The sequence below is a fragment of the Mastomys coucha genome, unplaced genomic scaffold (genome assembly GCF_008632895.1).
Source record: "Mastomys coucha isolate ucsf_1 unplaced genomic scaffold, UCSF_Mcou_1 pScaffold4, whole genome shotgun sequence".
Lineage (NCBI taxonomy): Eukaryota > Metazoa > Chordata > Mammalia > Rodentia > Muridae > Mastomys > Mastomys coucha.
This window is the reverse complement of record NW_022196910.1, coordinates 17701137-17715223: the sequence shown is the minus strand read 5'-3', so window position 1 is coordinate 17715223 and position 14087 is coordinate 17701137. Positions and strand designations below refer to the sequence as shown.

General features: G+C 35.1%; 1 protein-coding gene across 11 annotated transcripts in view; it reads right to left on the bottom strand.

The window, feature by feature from the left end:
• Anks1b (ankyrin repeat and sterile alpha motif domain containing 1B) overlaps window positions 1-14087 on the bottom strand; it is a 1082674-nt gene that overhangs the window by 786007 nt on the left and 282580 nt on the right. The gene's annotated exons all lie outside the window — the stretch shown is intronic.

Below are 14087 nucleotides of genomic sequence, written 5' to 3'. Positions count from 1 at the left end.
TTTCACACTTATTAACAATTACTTCATTGGCAGTAACTATAAAAGAATAAATTATGAAAAACATATGAAAAACAATTCTCTTTATTTAAAATGATCAGTTCCAACATATTTAATCTCTACCTTCTATCTACATAGTTGAGCTCCTTTACAAAACCACTTGGGAAATTTAAAAGCCATACTTGCTTTCCTATTTAATTTGAACACAATGAATTTGTATGCTGATATTACCTCTTAAAACTTTATTCATATGTCTGACTTTGGCTTGATAAGTAATTTGTTTATTTCAAATGGGGAGGGATCAGATTTAAATGCAACATGGAAACACTAATATCAAAACTGCTAAGGTTATTTTAGGAACTTAATTGAAGCTAAGTTTGGTTAGTAAGACAGTATAGAAGGAAAAATATGCTATTTTTTGGAAGCAGAACTATCCTTTAGGACAGACCATTTCATTTGAGTAAATATAATCTCATTAAAGATTTATTTTATTCCAAATATTAACTGTATTATAGCATTATTCACATCTATGCTGTTGGCTTTAAGCATATACTCTTGTATAGTCTCCATAATCCAGCTATAGAATGCCTCTATTGTCTCTGCCCGTATTCTTCTACATAAAGCCCCAGAAATCTTTCCTCTGATACTCTAGTAGGCTTGTCTATTTTTAAACCTTACAAAAATAAAATCATAAGATACACATTATGTGTAAACTTTTTTCCTTCAACACATTTTTAGATTAACCCCTACATTTTTATATATTGGTAGAAAATTAGTTACTATTTATTAAGTACCACCATCATCATTATCATCATCACTATTTTGTGGTGCTAGGAATTGAACCCAAGGACCTCATGCAGACTGGACAATCACTACCTACATCTCCAAGCCATCCCTTATTGCTTTGTAATACAAAATAGTATTTCGGCAAATGAATGACAAAATTTATTTACATAGTCAGCTGTCAGATATTTGTGTTGCTTTCACCTTGGGGCCACCATGAAATATGTTGTCATGAAGAATCATATAGTTTATGTGTTTGCTTGCTTCTCTTAAGTAAACTGTCCAAGAAGCAAGGCCATATGGTAAAAATATATTAAACTTTCCAAGAAACTACCAAAATAATTCGTCCAATGTATGCTTTTACATTCCTACCAGCTGTATATGAGATTCTAGTTGCACTACATCCTTAGCAATGGTGAATTTTATCCTTTTAGCCATCTTAATGTGCAAGCATTGCATGGAGCTTTTAACTTAAGATTCTGCTGTTAGTGGATGTTTAATATCTCCTACTATGAATCAGTAGAAACTGTTAAGTCACACACGTATCTATTGATCTGTTTGACTCCTCACTATAGAGGTTTATGAATGAATATCTATTACCTTTGTGTTTTTTGAGTAACAGCAACGAACTCTTTGGTTTGTTCACACCTGCAGATATCCTTCTATACTTTCTTCTGATGGATTAAGAATTTTACTCTTGTACTGTGATCTCTAATCCACACTGAGCTTGCTGCCATGTTGTGCATACTTAAAGCCTGGGATTCATTTAACTTTTCTTATATGGGTTGAATTAGTTCAAGATTGTTTGTTTCCCAGTGAAGAGCCCTGAAAATTTTTAATTTTTATTTTTTTATTTGTATTTATGTGTGATGTGGTTTTGTGTGTATGTTTAATATGTGTGGCTATGGTGTGTCTGCTGGTACATACATACTCTTGCATCTGTTCTTGCCTCTTCTATGTTCTTTACTGCTCACCATTGCCTCCAAGCTTCCAGAGAGTCTTTTTTTCTCTGCCTCCCATCTCACCACAGGAGCACTGAGATTACACATGGGTGACACTTTGCTCAGCTTTGGCAGGTTCTCAGGATTCAAACTCTGGTCCTCAGGCTTGCAGAGTGAATACTTTAACAAATGAGAATCTCTCCAACTCCCTGCAAGGCTTGTTTGCTTGTTTATAATTGACTAACTATCACTTATCTAATAAGAAAGAGGACTGGGGTGTGGATTCTCAGTTATGGTGGTAAACTAAGCTAGTCCTTCTGAAATATACTTACGTGTGATGCACAATGACTTGCTATTGATGCCTGGCTGATTTGTTACTATTTAAGCATTTTTGATAATGTGTTTATGAGTGCTATTGATCCAGAGTTCTTTGTAGAATAGGGAGATTTTATGTAATGACACAGTAATAGCAGCATCATAAATTTTATGTTGGAAAAAGCCCTCAATTTTTATTTCTAAAAGATTTTTTTAACAACTGAAACATCTAAGCCTAAAGTTTCCTTATCCACTTTTAATTTTGGATAAAAGATAAGACTGTGTAGCATAATTTGAAAGAAAGTAGATTCTAGTTATAAATCAATATTTTAAAGTTAATATGTATATATATATATTCAGATTCTATCTTTATTAAGTTGTTTTCATAATCTATAAAAGAAAGGGGGCTGGGGGATGATGTAATTATATTTTAATTTAAACAATAAATCATTAATTAAAAATATTAGTTTACCCTTTACTCTAGAAGTAACTTAGATTCATCACTAAGACTTAAATTTCCAGAATGGATCAGCAAGATCTCAACAATAGGCTGGTGGTAATGAGATAATTCTTGATACTTCTAAATTCTTGGAATTTTTATAATAACATTCTCCTAGTATTGCTTTTCCCAATAAAGTATTTCTTTTCTTGTCTTCATGAACAGACATTGTTCTATGTCTGTGGAGGTTAATATTCTGCTACAATTAAAAGACAATTTTAGGCAATTTCTCTCTCTCTCCTCCTTCCCTCCCTCCTTCCCTCTCTTCCTCCTGTATGTTCTTCTGTCTGTAAACTGTAGCTGGATTAGCCTGCCTAAAACTCTACTCTTTGTATATACAACTTAGTGGGATTATATAACTCCATCTCTGTTTTCCTCCCCCTTACATTCTTATAGGATATTATATCTATGCAGAAAACAGGAGTATCTTGTGAGTCTGTCAACTTTCCTTTGATAATGAATGCTTTCTTTTTTCCAGTTTTCTGGTAGTTTACATTAGGAGTTTTTCTATGCCATTATCAATGTATGTAAGTCTAACTTGAATCATTTTTAAATAAGACACATATTATTTATGTCTGTGTCCCTGGTGTACAGCTCTCTTCATTGTTTGCTCCATGCTGGCTGGGTTATACCATTTTTTTTTCTATTTTGAACAAATCCTTTAATTATGTGAATATTCACTTTCTTCTTATTGAAAGTCCACATTTATCACTTGGAATTAGTCATTTCCTGTCTTACTCATGCTCTTGCCAATTTTTCAATTTCTAGAAAATTAGTCACCTCTCACATAGTATTCAGTTATTTTTATACCAATGAAAGCACATGCTAAAAATCCTAAACTTGGTAGCCAGTATGTCTCTGACTCTTTTGCCTGCTCTTGGGATTCTTTTCCTCCAGTTGGGTTGCTGCATTCAGCTACTATGAGTGTTTTTACCTTATCTTACTGTATCTTGTTTTGTCTTATTTGACTGTTGTCTCTTGGAGGGTTCCTCTTTTCTGAAGGAAAATGGAGGAGGGGTAGAGCTACAGGAGAAGGAAGGTAGATGAAGCTGGGAAGAATGGAGGGAGGGGAAACTGTGGTCAGGATGTATTGTATGAGAGAAGAATTTATTTTCAACAACAAAAACAGAAAGAAAAGGAGAAAAGAAAACAGTAAAGGAAAACTTCCTCCTCTATAAATATCAGTAGCAAAAGAAAAAGGTATCAAATTAACCTGAACTTATTATGAACATAATTTCACTACCACTTAAAAGGAATATACTTAAAATTATATTATTTATACCTATTACCTCAAAAACATCACTTAAATTTCTTAAATAGTCATTGATCAAAAACAGATGTAAACAGATAGCTGTATTATAAAAGCACACTAGTATCTTATTCTGTAGAAAGGAATCTAAGCACACACTCCTCAACTTATTTGTTTGGTGTTAATGCTTAATCTAGATACAATGTAAACCCACAGATAATGGGAGACTCAAGAGTGCTACCACTTGTGAATGCCTGCTACTGAGAAAAGAGAAGATAAGAAGAAAGGTACCAAGAGTCTCAGAAGCAAGACCTGACCAGAAAAGGACTGACAATAAAGAATCTCTAAAGAATCTGCTGGTTAAAGACAAGATGTAAGGCAAATTTTAAGACATGCATCCACTTTCTTCCCAAATTCCTAGCTCTCTGAAAACAAACAAACAAACAAACAAACAAACAAAAACAGTTTAAAGATTCAGTTCCTGGTTTTGCCTATATGTCAGTCCAGTGTCATGGACTCAACTACAAAACTACTGTTTATAAATTGAGGGTGAAAGTAGAGAAATAAAAATATCTCAGGACCCCTGAACTTCAATTTCTACCTCTAGTGGTACTGTGATAAGAAACCAGAAAGCACCAGGTTGAGTACAAAGCATTCATAAGAAATCATTTCTCTGAATTCCCTACATAAGGGTGATCCAGACAACTGGTCTACCCTTTTGAGCTATGCTAGGTGGTACATGAAGTATATCGCATTAATATGAGTATAGGAACAATACTATCTATTATTTGTATAGGCTACAGTTCTAGGAAACTATACATACTCTTTACGGGACAACTCTTACTTTTCCTTCTTTTCTGCTTCCATTTAGACAACTATAAAATAAAAATACTTTTGGTTGGTGTATGTGTAAATACATATGTGTGCATGTGCATTTGTGTACTGTACTGTAAAATAGAAAAGATTTTATATGTTTAACACGATGCATCAAGATCTTCAATAATCCTATAATAAAATTAGTATTGCAAAATACCAATCTATTACATAACAATATATTCTTTGTCATGCCCATCTTTATATGATATTTTAATTCATCTTGAAGGAAATAGCTATTCATTTATATAAAAGTTAAATTTAGAACAACCAAGTATACAATTGAAATTTATATGTGTTAATGAAACTACAAGAAGTTAACAAAAGCTGGGGAAGCATTTTACACTAAAAAGCACATGAACACAAGTTAGACATTAAATCTGTTAGGTCAGCAGGAAAATGGCAACTCCAGGCTGTACTAACATTAAAAAGATATAATAAGAAAATAAATTGAAGATTTTGAGCAGTCTGTTTTAATATTAGTGTAGCCAAGGAAGGTCAGGGCACAGAGATGCTACAGAACTGAGAAACAGATGATTTACACTTGGGTGACTTCCAAAATTCGCATTATTGGCTAGAGAAATAGCATGTTAAGGATGGCTATCAATTTCTTTCTGAAGTGAGGAAACAGATTTTACAACAAGTATTAACAAAATAAGCCTCAAAGCATATAGATATAGTTATTATTTCAATCAGTCCATACTCAAAGACAGGCCATGCTAATACAGAATGCAGTGCTCATGTAAAGATGAAATACATTAACAAAACTAAAGCCTTGGATGACAATGTGATTTAATCATTACTCAGGAAATTAACATGAACAGGGATAGACAATATTTTAAAATATTTAAGTAATACTATGATTCATTCATGGAACAAAAACTGGAAGACTCTTTTAGAACACATTTGATGTCAGTTAAGAAATTCTATCTCTGCAGAAAGTATTTTGCTGATCTTATGTACTTCATAAAGTAATTTGGTGCCTTTGTTTTCCAGTGGAAAAAATCTGAGTTGTTATAAAGTATGTATGAGGCTACTAATGTCAAACACATTAATTTGAGTGTTAATATGCAAAGAACTAATACAAAATAAAATAAACGTTATGTGTTCCTTTAAGAAACTACCCAGTTCGATGGTCTTAGTTTATAATATTTATGTTCCATTTACTACATTATAGGTAATTTTCCAACCTGAAAGTATCTTCAACTATGTTACTCATCACTATGAACATTATGGTATGAACACTAGGAAGGAGGAAACGTTTCTGAGTATAGGCTTATGATGTAAAACTTCTGAGCCAGTCTTTATATCAAGGTCCATCATTGAGCAAGCTGATTTTAAGTAAATAAATGGTAACCTGATCTTAAAGTTAATAACTTGGGAAGTAGGAGGGTTCTATCTTGTGTTTGTATTACTATTATCTAAAGCATCATGTGGCATGTACAATGTTTAAGTACTCAAGTTCTAGAGTTAACATGTTTTCTATGTTCAAAAGCATTCAATAAATGCATTTTGAATGAAATATTTTACTAATTTACAGTGTCCAAAGTAAACAAAATTTTTATACCCTCAAAAATCAAATCGTTAATTATTGAGCAAATTAATGACTCTAGGTAGTTTTAAATTTTCTTGGCTTTCTTGCAACAACAATAACAATGAAGAATAAGTGGAAAAGAGCCTTAGAGATACACCAGGGTAAGTTAAAAACCACAGCACTACACTTCAGCCTATGTGGCATTTTCACCATATACCTGAATTTAATGAAATATTCCTGATACAACCCAAACATCTTAATTGCAATACCTAAGCCATATCCTGTCTCCCCAAGACATTCGACACATGCTTGGGAAGCTACCTGTCTAAGATATATAAGTAAAAATTGCCTAGGACTGAGATAGCAGAAGTTTCTGATTTAATATATTTTATTTTCGATTCATTTCCCACTCTCAACCTGGACTTTTCTAATAGTCAATCATTTCACCTCATAGAAAAAAAGTTTTCTGCTCCTTAGCTATATAGTCCTATTATCTGACTATCGCTTTGAAGTGTATATAACTCTGGCCAAACAAAAGTATTTCAAATGGATCTGAACTTATACTATTAAATCTGTCACAATATCTGGAACATCATTTTGTTTAAAATCAAAGCCTCTTTCTTGATCATCCTGCATCTAACAACTTCTAGGTGATGTCTAAGCACCTCCTCAAGCAGGTCAAACCTGAAGGCCACTGAGCCTCCAGACTCCCAACAAGGCTGGTCAGGCAGATGGACCATCTGGTAGCTTCTCCAGTCAAGTCTGACCACCACTGTTGGGATTCAGCAAAGCTGTCTCCTAACACCATCCTTCCTAGGGTAATTTCCCTAGCTCTAGGTGTCTTTATAGGTCATTTTATGTCTTCATAGTTGCTCTTCATGCATGGCTTATCAGTCAATGATGCTAAATTTTTTTCTGGAACATTAAGCAAAAATCATAAGCAATAAATGTTAAGAAATGGCTAGAGTCAAAACAAAGACACAAGGAAATTGGTTAAAATAACATAATAAATATAGATTAAAACATTTTTTGGAAGACTCTAAGAGCCAAAGTGATACTACATAAAATGAAGCTTGTATTTGGGTGAGCAAATGAAAAAGCTGAGTAATCCTATTCCATGTCAAAAACAATATATGAAAATCCCCCCACCCTCTCTCTCTCATTATATATGTGTGTGTATATGTGTCCATCTGTCTATCTGTCTCATCTGATACATAAAAGAAGATAAAATAATGGTCTCAGAGCTGGAGAGCTGTCTCAGAGATAGGATGCTCTGAGTTCAGCCAGGCATTTGTGTTCATTACAATAATAATCAAAACCTCAATGTGTTCTCTAAGTTGTAAGTGTGAACTTAAATCTGGTCTAAAACTATATAGCTGATGACATTCAAATGATAAATTCTTCTAAATTAAAATCTAAAATAATGAATCAATGCTAGTTGGATATGATGAGAAAGATGGTAAAAAAAAAATTCTAGTATTAGAAACACACTAAAACGATGGTGAGTAAAAATACTTTAAATTTTATGAAAAGGCTTGTGATACATGTCTGGTGGTGAGGCACTTCTCTAGCATGTGCAAAGCCTGGCTTTAGTCTCTAGTACAGGACAAATGGGCCCTAGATGCACACTGCTAACATAGGTGGAGGCAGGAGTCCTGTTCAGCCACATAGTAAGTGCAAGCCTAGAATTCATGGGACCATGTCTCAAAGAATAAGGAAAGTTGTGAACAAGAAGATAAGGACTACAGAAAGAAAGACACTAAATAAAAAGGCATCAGTGGAAGAGAGAGAAGGAGGCAGGGTGTCACTGGGCTGTGAACAGGAGCAAAGCACAGTGATACAGATGCGTGAAATGTCAGTCAATGGGATAAAGAGAATAAAAAAGGAAAATCTCATACTAACTTGTAAGACAAATAACAGAAGAAATAGTAATAGTTCAATTAAAGTAAATTATTGCTTCAATATTACCGAAATCCTAGTTAATGTCTTTACTACATAAAAACAGTACATGAGAGAAAGAATCACAGGAAAAAAAGAGATCTCTGGAGAAAGAGAGATTAGCCAATAAACTATTGTTAGACATAAGTTTAAGGGACTGCAGAGAATTAACATCTTTAAAATTCTCCTTACTTACTACAGCCCATTTGTGATTAGTCTTTATAATAGAGAAAATAAGCAATTTCATTTAAATAACTTTCTAATGAAAATAATAGTAAATGTAATACAAAAAAGTTATTTAGACACTTTACCACTTAAGACTTTAAAATCAAAAGTGGAGTTTGGGGTAATGATAACTATAAAAATATTTTAAGGGATTCTTTAATAATACATTTCTGAAATATTTAAAAGGGCTTAAAAAGTGAATCTCAGCTTCTTTCTAAGTAAATTTTGCTCCAAACCTGTTTTGCTCTCTTACATCTTCCATGGCTCAGTCCATGTCTAGACTCTTCACTGAGGTATGACCACTGTAGCCAGGTACCATCATAAAACTGCTAGGAACATTAGTTACTCTCAAAACTCTTGTTCTCATTATTAAGGCTGCTCTTGCAAGTAACAAATAATATACCCTAAATAATTCATAAACTGGTAAGGACTTAAGGTAGAGGCAGGGGAGAAGAGGAATGTGATCGCTAAATTTAAAACTACACAAGTTGAAAATAATTTCTGAATGCTTTTCCATACTGTGTTAAATTAGAACCTCTCCTGGAACTGCTAGAACTTTCAACCAAAATCAAATCTGCTGCTGGGCAGACTTGAATAGCAGCTAACCCCCACCAGTGATCAAAGTGACCCAGCCAGAACTCCAGCTGCTTATGTTATTTTGAATAAAATTTCCAGGTTAAAAAAAAAGTTCACTTAAAAGTATTCCATGCTATTTTGGCAAAAATGGCCAGACTTGAAAAACAAGGAGGTAGTTGCTATATTGTGTTAGACTTTCTGTGATACTCCTTACCAGAAGCACTCAGAGAGGACCTCGCCAGTACTATGGAGTTAAGACTATGACCTGGAAAGAAGAAACTCTGCACTCCACTCTCTATTCTTTCTTCCTAAATGGCTGTGGTCCCTTTGACCTTCAAAACAAGTCCAGTCTAATTGCAAAGGGTGAGGAAAAAATCTAACATCTGAGATCTCAATCCTGAAGCAAGAAGCTAATATTCTTCCCTGGTAGTCATTGGTGTCTTAGTGTTCTATTGCTGTGAAGAGACACCATGACCAAGGCAACTCTTATGAAAGAAAGGATCTAATTAGGGCTGGTTTACAGTTTTAGAGGCTTGGTCCACTTCCATCCATAGCACACATGGTACCAGGATGTGAGCTACATCTTGATCCACAGGCAGAGAGAGAGAGAGAGAGAGAGAGAGACAGAGAGACAGAGAGACAGAGAGACAGAGAGACAGAGAGACAGAGACAGAGAGAGACAGACAGACAGACAGACAGACAGACAGACAGACAGACACAGACAGACAGACACAGACAGAGAGACACTGGGTTTGGCTTGGGCTTTTAAAAACTCAAAGTCCACCCCCATTGACATACTCCTTCAAGCTGGGCAGTGGTGGCGCATGCCTTTAATCCCAGCACTTGGGAGGCAGAGGCAGGTGGATTTCTGAGTTCGAGGCCAACCTGGTCTACAAAGTGAGTTCCAGAACAGCCAGACCTACACGGAGAAACCCTGTCTCAAAAAAACAAAACAAAACAAAAAAAAAACAAAAAACAAAAACAAACAAACAAACAAAAACAAAGAAAAAGACATACTCCTTCAACAAGGTTGTTCTTACTCCAACATCACCTATACTGTGACATAAAATTAGAATATGTAAATACACTCTCTAGAACTAAAATAAAGTATAACTGACTTTTAAAATTCAGCTAAGAAAAAGTCAACAGGGAACAAGCAATTTAGTGTTTTAAGATATAGCATAAACAACTTTAAATGAGAGAGAGAGAGAGGCAGAGAAAGAGAGACAGAGAGAAAGAGAGAGCACAAACTAGCAACCTAAGTAGGTCTGCAGTATAGAGGTGGTGTTTTAATCTTATTAAGGCTGCAATCAAACAAATGAAGATGTAATAGCCAAAGAAGCAATAAAGGAATAATTTCTTAATCTTAATTTATGCTCAAATTAAAAGGGCTTGCTTACTCTTAAAAATGAGTGAGTCTAAGCAATATATAGAGAAAGAAAACTTAATAAGCTTTTGCTCTGAGGTTAAAGCAAACAGTTTACTAGTATCTAGATGTGGCCTGTGCAAAGGTAGATATTCATGAAGAACCACATTATCAGCAAGCTGCTCAATTTTAACATCGAAACCTAAAAGATATTTTCCAACCACCATAAATGATGGAAGAAAAGAACTGTGAACAAAAAAATTCTGATTATCTATGAAGATATTCCTTAAATGTTGGAGAAAATAATACTTAGAGAACGGAGGTGCTCATTTATTTTTTAAAAGTATGCATTTTAGGGAAAGCTGAAAGAAACTGAGGAGAAAGAACCTTAGATGAAATGCCCAACAGTAGGGAGAGGGAACTTATAGAGCTCACCTCTGGCAGGAAGACAGAGCATCAAATGAGAGAGAGAGGGCCATCCCCCTGTCACAACTATGACCCATAATTGTTACTGTCTGAAAGAATTACAGGGATGGAAATGGAGAGAAGCCTGAGTAAAAGAAGGTTCAGCCACAGGCCCAAAGTGAGATCCAGCTCAAGGGGAGGTCCCAAGGCCTGACACTATTACTGATGCTATGGAACACTCACAAAAAGGGACATAGCATGATCACACTCCAGAAGACCAACAAGCAACTGAAAGAGTCAGATGCAGATATTTGCACCCAACGAATGGACAGAAGCAGCTGACCCCTCTTGTTGAATTAGGGAAAGGCTGAAAGAAGCTGAGAAGGGCATTCCTGTAGTTGGGCCAGTAGTCTCAATTAATCTGGATCCCCAAGATTTCTCAAACACTGGACCACCAACCAGGCAGCATACACCATCTGGCCCCCAACACACATACAGTAGAGGACTGCTGGGTCTGTGTTCATTCAGAAATGATGCACCTAACCCTCAAGAGACTGGGGGCCCCAGGGAGTTTAGAGGTCAGGTGGGGTAGGGAGCGGAGAGTGAGGATATCCACATGAAGACAGGGAGTTGGGAGGAGGTATGGGATGTGGAACAGTCAGAGGGTGGATGAGGGGAATAAAATATGGAGTGTAAAAAAATTAATTAATTAATTAAAAAAATAAAAATAAATTAATAAGATAAATAAATAAAAGTATGCATTTTAACCACTTTGCACATAAAATGAAAAACTAACCAGTTTATTTGCATTGGCTTCAGCCATTTTTGTACTGTGACTCTGTATAATTTTATAATATATATAACTGTACTGTAACACTATGTAATGTGTGTTCTAGACCACACAATATACTGTAACCATTTTTGCTTTAAGTAACTATATAAATTTAAAGTTATTTAAACCAGAGGAGTTGAGCCTTTTGCCATACAATAGGCAAATATTGGGATAGGACTTACTCAACATCAGTCCATTTTAAAATTCATTCTATTTTAAACTTAATACTTCCTTAGACAAAGGGGTCATTATTTCTTTCAATTCAAGAAATTATGCAGCTAGCCATTGTTGGTAATAAAACTATGGTACAGTGGACATTTATTAGACATTATAAGGAAAAGCATGATAAGGGGCTAGAAATGCTATCAGTGGAGGAGTACTTCCAGGGCATGTTTGATGACCTGGATATAATTTAAGCACTAAAAGGAAAGGAAGGATAAAAAGAAAACTGTGTTTATTATTGAAACTATACTAAATATAAAAGCAAACAGGACATGCCTTGAGGCACATAAACAAAGTAAGAACACAGAAGACACTAACTCTGGTGATGATTACACAGCTAAAATTAAGTAATAAATTGGGACCTTTAAAAGAATCTCCATGGACTCAACATGAGACAAACCTAAAGGTGGTTTTTAATCAGTTTTACAACTCAAGTTTTGCACACGCTAGTCAAATCCTCTGCAGCGAAGTCCCATCCCAACACTATTTTTCATAATGTATTAATTAATTAACATGCATGATAAATTTACCAAGAGGAAAAAAATCAAATTTCATTAGGAGGCTCTCTATAAAACTGATACCACACTCTTTCTAGGATATGTGCTTAATAAGAAACAAGCAATTCATTTTGTGTCTTTGTAACTTCAAGATATCCTAGAAACTAATCAAGACCCTAGGATACTATTAAAAGAACTGACAGATACTTATGTCACTTAAAAACAAGGTTGTATTGTGAGCAATAGATCACAAGACAACTTCGTCATTGCTGATATCACGGGGGGGGGGGTTCTTACACAAACCTAGGTGGTATTGTCTATTACATGCCTAAGCTCAATGGGTTAGGTAGGCTATTGCTTATATGGTACAAACCTATACATCCTGCTACTGTACAAAATACCACAGGCATATGTAACATAATGGTAATTATTAATATTGAGAAACATACAGAAATGTATAAAATATAGTATGAAAGATAAAATGGTGCGTGGGCCACTCAAGGGCATTTACCATGATTACAGCTTGCAGGACTATAGGTTGTGCTGGGTGATTCAGTGAGTGTTATTAGTGTACATTATTGTAGATTTGAAAGCACTGGGAACTTAGGCTACAACAAATGTATTTTTAAATTCCTTAATAATAAATTCACATTTTCTTATGGTAATTTTCATACTTTATAAACCTTTTAACATTTTACTTTCTTAATATTTTCATAACAACACATGTATTAAAACACATGCTGAACAACCATAAAAATTCTCTGTGTTTTAACGCTATAATTTTTTGTTTAAATATGTTTATTAATAATTAATATATAAACACAAACAGGTTTGTTGATAGTAGCATTGTCACAAATATGTGGTCAATGTGCTGTATGTAATTGTCTATCTATCAACACAATAAAATAGAACCCAGAATTAGTTCTGCATCAATACTATTGTGAGTTCTGACAGGGGAACACAGGCAGTGCTATAGTTCACTTGAAGACTACCCTCCTCTCTTGTGCTTGAGGTTCTGGGTTTCATCCCCAGCACAGGCGTAAAGTAAGAAAATCGAGACATATTCCATCAATGACGTACTGGTTGCAAATCATGAAAAAAGATATTAATATCACAAGTCATTAGAGAAGATCAATTTGAAACAGCACTGATGTATAAACACATATCAATCAGAGTTGCTAAAATATAAAATGCTGATACCTCCACATGCTAGTGTGGGAGCAAGAGGAACTTATTTTTGTCTGAGGAGCCAAACAGTACAGAAAACTTAGAAGCTCTTACTTCCCATTGACTAACCCTAAACCTCATCAATCACAGTAACCAATATTTATACCAATGAGCTGAAAACTAATCCACAGAAAAGTCTTCCCATGAATGTCTATTGCCATTTCTATTCACAATTGCCTAAACTTCAACACAATCAATTTGTGTTTTGGTCATGGAAATGACAACTGTATCTCTAACAATGGAAAAATATTCGGTGTTAAGATGAAATAAGCTGGGTGCCCAGTCCAGCAGCATCACGGGGGTTCAGCGTTCAAACGTCTTGCTAAGCCCAACCCCTGAAGTCGCGGAGCGGACTCCGCACCCAGCGCCTCTCGCATCTTGCTTTCTTGGCTTCCTGAGACGCGAGTGGGACCACGTGGAAACCTCATCATGTCTTTGATGGCTTCACAACCTGAAGGTCCTAAGAAGACTAACAGGCACCACCCTCAGGCCTTAAGCATCTATCTAGGTGGCTGCCGGTACTATGTATGCTGAGAGCAAAGATATGAGAAATGAGTGTGGGGCGTCGAAGAGTAAAGTTGCTGGGCATCCTGATGATGGCAAATGTC